Genomic DNA, 8,212 nt, shown 5'->3' on the forward strand with positions numbered 1-8,212 from the left:
GCAAAGGCTCGCAGTATAAATGAATATACAATTCATCATTCCCAATGTCACATAACAGACATTCTAGGTACCATGATGTCCCATTTCTCAAGTCGTTCAAATGTTGCTATCTTTGTTGAAGAGCTAGCCACATAATGAACTAATGTCGAGGTAAAAATTCATGCCCCAAGTTAGTTTCTTTCATTGAACTTTAGGATAAATAGGTAGAAAGCTATGACCGCAAAAATCCATGAATGTAATTATTATACTAAAATTTCATCATCTCCAAACTAAGTGTGTGCTTCAAGAATAAAGTTATCGCCTCATATTTTGCACTTTTTTCCGATAAAAAACATGGCCAATGAATATTTATTACCACAAAGAAGAAATTATAAAATTAAATAATAAAAAAATGATGTTTGGATTAATTATGCTAAGAATAAATATATAGAAAAATAATTATATATTTTGAGATATTAAAAATGAAACTAAAAATAAAAATATATTTTAAAAATTGTAGACTAGTCCTCTTGAACATAATTTATATATATTGAATAAATGTTCAAAATTTGACAAAAGTACTTCTTCTTCCTCAGTTCCCTTAATTCCCCATCAAACAACTGAAACCCTAGAAGTTAACAATGAATATGAAGGATAAAGGAAAAAGCAATAAGTCGTCAATGGTGAAAATTCCGCCATGGATGGAACTGCCAGAAGGTATATAGGAGTACATGTTGCAGAGGCCACGAAATGCCTACAGAGATACCGGACTCTACACAGAAAGTTTTGCACTATGTGGAGGCGAATGTGCAGGGATACTTCGATACTTTTAGACATGCCTTACGACTTAGAGAAAGAGGTAATTTCTGGCTCTTGTTTGTTTTCCTTGTTTTGAATTTTTTAAATTTTCCATATGAAAGCATGCTTTTTTTTTGATAAAGCGAAGCGAGAACAGCTAGAATGATTAAAAATTTACTGCTAGCGCAATTATGGAAGCACAATAAACGTTGCTAGTGGCGACTGATTGGTGGGCCTATAGTAAACATGCTAATGAGGGTTCGACTAGGAAATATACATACAATGATCAGTTCCAGCGTAAGTAGAATCTACAAAGCGGGGCTAGATAGATAGAGAGAAAATAAGTGGATGCTGCTGATAGGAGGAACAAATTTGTGTGATATTTCACAATTTCCAAGTAAAAAAGGAAATATGTATCTATTTCAATTAGTTATGAATGCATTCAGAGAACACACGAGAACAAGGGGGGCGTTGGATACTTTGAATATCAACAAGTTTCCTATATCAATCTGTATAAATAAATGTGAGATTTTGATAGGCCATAGGGATTGAGAAAATTATTTGTTCTGATGGTGCAGCAGGTGGAGGAGCAGCCATATGAAGGCGTTTACGGACGCCGATACATGGTTTGTGCTACCTCTCACCACCATCTTTGCACTTCCTGCATACTGAAATCCCATTCTAGTTCCTTCTGTTCCATTTGCTTTGATGCCTTCCTCCATAACGCCTCCTCCCCCTCGCCAGCATCTCCTTTGTTTAAAGTGCCCGTCTATCTTACAACTCTCTTGCGTCACTGATGCTGCTTCCTCCTCTCCTGGTTACTTGTGCCCTCTTTGTTGTAACAATTTCACTTTCTTTTATGTTACTCCCAATGATGCTAAACAAATTATTTTGATTCAATCATACATCTTGGAATCAACTATAACACCATTGAAATCAACCTCCATTTGGCTAAACAGTTGTTTGTCGCTGCTACCATTGCTTTTAAGTCTTTCCACAATGCTGCCATTATTGCCAGGATTAACGCTGACATAAGGGTCAAGGAGGCTCTGTCAGCTAAGGCCTAAGCTGCCCAAGTTTTGGACAGACTAAAGAATCTGCTGTTAAACCAAGATCATCAGCTTGCTTCCAAGTTCTTGCCCACACTTGTTTTTTGAAATTGGTAAATTGTATTCAATCAGCATTAAGTCTATGCTGGCCACCTCCAAAAAGTTTACAAAAAAGAAAAGAGAGATACTTACAAAGAGCCTATAAAATCCACTAGTTGGATTTCCTCTTCTATATTCTGTTCTTTACACCAAAAACCTAGTGAAGTAATAACTTTCCACTTAATCTTTAAAATAGAGGATTCTTTTCCTTCAAAGATCCTCTGGTTCCTCTCCTTCCAAATGGTCCACCAGATGCAGGCTGGGACTGTCCTCCACCATTTTTTTTGGCTTTTGCTTCTTCCTCTTCTGGTCCAACAACTAAGCAAATCTGCAGTATGTTCAGGCATGATCCAGTTGATACCAGCAATGGAAGTGAACATAGCCCAAACTTGTGTTGTTACTTTGCAATGCATGAAAAGGTGTTTGTTGGTTTCTAGTGCCTCCTTGCAGAGGAGGCATCTAGATACTATGATGGACCCCCTTTTTTGCAATGCCTCATGTGTCAAGCATGCTTTCCTAGCTACTAGCCAAGTGAAGCATTTCACTTTATTAGGAGCCACTCTCTTCCATATAGTATTCCAAGGTCCAGTTGACCAGCCTGCAACAACACTCAGTCCCCTTTTGTATACCCTGTTAACAGTGAAAATTCCATCATAGTGGTGCCTCCAAATGAGTGTGTCTGAGTCTGTATTAGTGCCCGGGAAGTTTCCTATTAGTTTTAGAAAATCTACTACCCATGGTATTTCCCAATCATTTAGGGGTCTTCTGAAAGTCAGGTTCCACCCTTGAGGGGACCACATTTCTTGTATACTGCATCCAGTATTCAAGCTTATTGAGAACAGTCCAGGAAAAAGGGAGTGAAGAGTGCCATGACCACTCCAGTCCTCTTCCCAAAAAAGTATATTATCTCCCCTACCAACTCTAACTTTAGTGTTTAGCTTGAGAGTCATCCATAGTTTCCTGATAGATTTCCAAATCCCAACCCCATATGTATTAGTCACTTTATTAGTGCACCACTGCCCCTCCGGACCATACTTATGAAGGATAATCTCCCTCCACAAGGACTGATTTTCTTGAGGAAATCTCCATAGCCATTTGATAAGTAAACTCTTATTATGAAGCTTTAGGTTCCTCACTCCTAGACCTCCATAACTCTTGCTTTGCTGAACTGCGCTCCATTTTACCAGGTTGAAACTTTTCTCAATCTTGCTTCCTTGCCATAAGAAATCCCTCCTCAACTTGTCTAAGATTTCCACCACCTCACCGGGGATGGGAAATAAAGACATTACATATGTTGGCAGAGAATCTAGGACTGCATTGATCAAAACAACTCTACCTCCCAGGGAAAGGTATTGTGATTTCCAAAGAGCTAGTCTTTTTTCTGTTTTCTCTATTATTCCATCCCATATATTCACAGCTTTGTGATTAGCACCCAATGGCATTCCCAAATAAATTGTGGGCAACTCCTCTATCCTGCACCTCAAAATATCTGCCAGAGACTGAATTTGTTGCACCTCTTTCACTGGAAAAATATTGCTTTTCCTTCGGTTAATCTTCAACCCAGAGCAAGCTTCAAAGATCACCAGTATCACCCTTAGGTGGCAAATTTGTTCTTGTTCAGCTTCGCAGAAAACCACAGTGTCATCAGCATATAATAAGTGAATCACCTCCATGATTTCATTGTTCCTGTTCTTAATGCTGAAGCCTTTTATCCAGTTGTTTCTTGCCCACACTTGTTTCTGATACTCCAGGTAACGATACAGGAGAAAACAGGATACATGAAGTGAAAGGATGCTCTTCTCAATCTTCAGATGCAGATGATTGTGATACCCTTGACGTCTGATGATTAACTCAAGTAGTTGCAATTCTAAAACATGCTATATAAGTTTTTTCTTTTTCTGTTATGTGGCTGCTGGCCTATTGCAACTTCACTCTATTTTTGAATGCTCAGCTATTTGAGGAGCTGTTTTTTTGGTGAATAGAGGAATCGAAATTATTCATTCAACTGTATCTAGCTCACTGTTATCTGTTAATGCCTCTCACAATTTTATTTTTTTTACAAATGAAACAATGATTGGTGTGGAAAGAATCCATCAGGAGTGAAATAGAAAATGAAACCTTGAGCTCCCAAGCAGTGGAGGATTCAGGGTTGAAGAATGTGTATTTTTATAGGAGAGTGATTGATATAGACTGATAACTGCTTAATTTTACTGGCTGTACATGAGCAATTGCAAAGGATAAGTGACCATCTTTTGTTAATTACTTATATCCATTCTTGCTATATAAAATTGTGTTTTTTAAAGTTAGCTGGTAGAAAATTTCATCCGTTAAAGTAAAGTGTGGCGCCACAATTTGTGGAAATTAACAAAATATTATACTTATATAAGTTTAGTACTATATAATCATATTTCAATCAAAATAACTAATTTCAACATTCCATATGCAATAATATCAGTATTACTCCAAATCCTCGATGTTAAGATTTAAAGAATCAACCTGTGTCTCGTTGGGATCATTTGCGTGTCACTGTTTGAAGCACATATTTATTTGAAGTACATGCTTCAACCATGAAGCCATGATTCCTCACTTTACATCCCATTTAAGCAACGAAGCAATGACATTTAATAACACTAATTTAACTCAAAGGAAGAATAATTGGAAGGACTAAGGACTTCCTAATTATTCTGTTTGTCATGTTTTGTACAATACATTTGACTAACATAATTTTTTTTTCATAAGGGCAGGTAAATCTATTTCACAAAGGCTTAATACATAGTTTACCCCTCGTGCTTGTATCCAAATCCCTATTACATACCTCTCTTCAGGGAAAACCTTTTACAAGCAAACATTTTAGACAAACCATCGCTGCCATGTTGCACGCGCCTAGTTTTACACACAAAATAGGCGAGTGGAGAGCCAAAGAAGTGTCTAAAGCTTCATCAGAACGCCTCCTGTCTACATTTTTAATATCATCGTCTTTATTGTCAAGAACATACGCGCAACAACAACTATGAAAACTGACTTGTTGACATCGACAAGAAATAAACTTCAACGACGGCATTAAAAAGTTAATATTCTTAGTATGGTAGTAATATTCATAATAGCTGTTCCACCAACTTCTATGTGTGGGACTACTATGGGGAGAGTTAATACTCATAACTATTTTGGAATTTATACCTTAATCATCATAAGAAAAGGTGGGGAGAGGAAGAAATAAAGGATGTGTCTGCACATTCTCCCAATTGTATATTATTCTTTCTCTTTTGTCTTTAAATACCCATCGGAAGAATTTTTACTAGTAGGGTGAAGAAAAGAGTTTGGGGATGAGAGATGGCCTATGGAGACTCTGGGATTTTGTTTATGTGGGAATAAGAGGGAGGGATGGAGAAATGAAGATGATGGAGAGGTGGCCACCGGTGGACCTGTTTTTTTTTTCTTCAAAAAAGATGAAGTATTTTTTATTTTTTCCAAGTTAATGACACATTTCACAGCGTGACATATACATGTTCTAGAAAACTGGTCAATCACAAAAATGGCGTGTCTTAGACACACTTGGAGAAATGTTTGGTGCGTAAGGTTCCCCTGAAGGAAGGGTGTGTAATAGGGATAAGGCTACAAGCTTGAGGGAAACTATGTATGAAGACTTTCATAAACAAACAGTACCAAGTTGGTACTACATCAATACAATCAAACTGGAACTAGACCTCATACAATTGGAGGGAATCTAAGCTCTCTAGCATAACATCAGTGTCCAAATCCGAAAAAGGCATTACACCAAGTCATAAGATTTTGAATACATCCAGACCAAAAACATACCTCTTATAGACCCTTTGGGGTTGCCCAGTGGTTTGGGCTTGGGACTTCCATGTTGGAGGTCTCAAGTTCAAAACCCCTTGCCAGCGAGGGGTTTGCCTTCTGGGTCGAGCTTGTCGCACCGGGCTTGCCTAGTGCGGGTTACCTCTCCTATGTGGTTTGCGAGCTATTGCATAGAAGCGGAGTTTTTACCCTGTGCGCACCCAAAGGGTAGCGGCTGGTGGTTTCCCTTGTCATAAAAAAACAACAACATACCTATTATAGTCCCACAAGTGGGGTCACATAAGTTGGACCTGTTGTGGGAATAATGGAAAAATATTACTGATTCATCTACAAGATAGCTAGCAACCACCTTCTACCTTATCTGGAAAAAATAATCATTATCCTCCTTAAGCTCCCATCTTGCAGATTGCAATAAAAAGAGAGGGAATGTATTTTTTAGGCCTCTGTATTTTCTTTTTGAATTAGTTATTTTGGCAACTTTTTATACTCCCTGTTTGCGTTACCTTAAAAATTTGTTCCCCCTGCTTTCCTTCGTCCATCCTCCTCCAAAAGAATTAAAGGATACCCTCAAAACTGCTTTTTTGATATAATGATCTGCGTAGATAGCATATTGCATGTATTATCTTTTCTATTGGTTGATAAAGTAAGATAGCATATTGTTTTTATCCTACTGTGTATTTGCTCTAATCTTCTGTATTAGAAATATCATTTGGAAATCTTGCTCTAATGCTGCTATTAATTCAATTTCTGCTTTTATTCACCAGATCAGGAAATCTAAAATGACTTAGTATTGCATATTGGGGTATGGTATGTGACGGCTTTGCTGAAGCAGTTCAAAAGCTCACATTGTTAGAAGAGTTGAGGCTGGCAGGTTGTAAATTTTAGTTTGTGTCTTTTAGGGAATGGAGTTGACGAATATAACATGTCTTCTCATGATAACATGAATGCTGGTTGTTACTTTGGTTTTTGAAGAGATCTACTAGTGGCCATGTTTCTAGCATTAGCCTAATTTTTGAAGTTGTTGGGTGTCTTACGTTATCAGATTATGAACCATTCTTCATGTGTTCACTGAATGAGTATTATCAAGTGTATCATATTGCCTTATCAGTATTAGTATCTCCCATCTAGAAAGAGCAAAATGTGTTTTACCTATTCTACATAACAAAAGTTCGAAGAGCAAGATGCTCTATTATAATAGTACTTCATAGATCCTCAAGTCAAAGTAATTCCACGATTATGTGTCTATGAAAATGTAGAAAAGATACTCCTATTAAATTTTTACGCCCCAGTTTTTTGATATATCAGGTATAGGTGAAGAATAAAATTATAAAAATAATATTTGTTATAGAAACTTGTAAATATTGTTATAGAACATTTCAATGATTTGTTTTGCATCAATTGTGTTGAATATTATAAAAACGAGTGAATTAATAGGACATTTAAATGAAAAAAATGTATTACACCATGTTGTCCTGAAACTCTAGCTCATTTGTTGTTTTTCCCCTTGTTGAGCTCTTTTTTGGAGTGAAGTCTTGTAACCTTGACGTTTTTTTACATAGGTAAAGGACAAAGAGAAAAATAGAACAAAAAGGGAAAATTTGGATGAAATCTTTTCAAGTGAGTATTTATTCAATCCATTACCTAGTAACTTTCAATTTACAGGCAGTTTATGATTTTGATCATTTCCTTCAAACATGTGATTTATTATCTGGAGTCATCCATCTTTATTCATGTGGGAATTTATTTCTGATTTGGTTCTTGATCTCAAGATGCTTCCTGTTCTTTTTTTTACCATCATTTTAGCAAGAGTGGCATCAAGAAGGTTGATGGATATATATGTATACAAAAACTCTGATTCCCTTGAAAATGTAGGGATCTGAGGAATTCTAGCAGGGTATTTAGTCATATACATTTAGCATGTTACACCAATAGGCCAAAAAGCACAAACACTTGTTTCTAACTTCACAAATAGGCTTAGCATTGCCCTCAAAAAATCTTTGTTCTCTTTCAAGCCAAAGTACCAAAATTACATGCTGGAATAGTTGTGTCTTCTTTGTGCACCCAAGGGTATGGTTTAATGGTCATGATGTGATTTAAGAACCATGAGGTCTCCGGTTCAGTTCCCAGCAGAGGCAAAACACACTAGGTAATTTTTTTCCATGTGTCCAAACCTTGGTGGACAAAGTTAATTCGGTTCCTATGCAGGTGGGAGGTAGCCCTGTCGAATTACTCGAGGTGTCTGCAAGCTAGCCTGGTTATAAAAAGCAAAAATAGTTGTCTTCACTGTTTTAGGGTGCATACATGACATTATCTCTGTCTTAAGCTGTCTTTATTAGGATACTATCAACTATGTTCTTTTTTGAGAATGGTTAACTTTACTTCTATATATCCACATGTATACTACATCAAAGTGTAGTCCCTCTTCACAAAAGTTGTCACTTCACAAAAACCTAGTATTTTTTTACAAATAT

General features: G+C 36.8%; 1 pseudogene; it reads left to right on the forward strand.

Annotated features, from left to right (window-relative positions):
• The first annotated feature begins 676 nt into the window (after positions 1-676).
• LOC125834682 (uncharacterized) lies at positions 677-3,768 on the forward strand (annotated as a pseudogene).
• Positions 3,769-8,212: the final 4,444 nt, after the last annotated feature.

This window comes from Solanum verrucosum, unplaced genomic scaffold (assembly GCF_900185275.1).
Source record: "Solanum verrucosum unplaced genomic scaffold, falcon-dt-bn FXZP01000149.1, whole genome shotgun sequence".
Taxonomy (NCBI): Eukaryota; Viridiplantae; Streptophyta; class Magnoliopsida; order Solanales; family Solanaceae; genus Solanum; species Solanum verrucosum.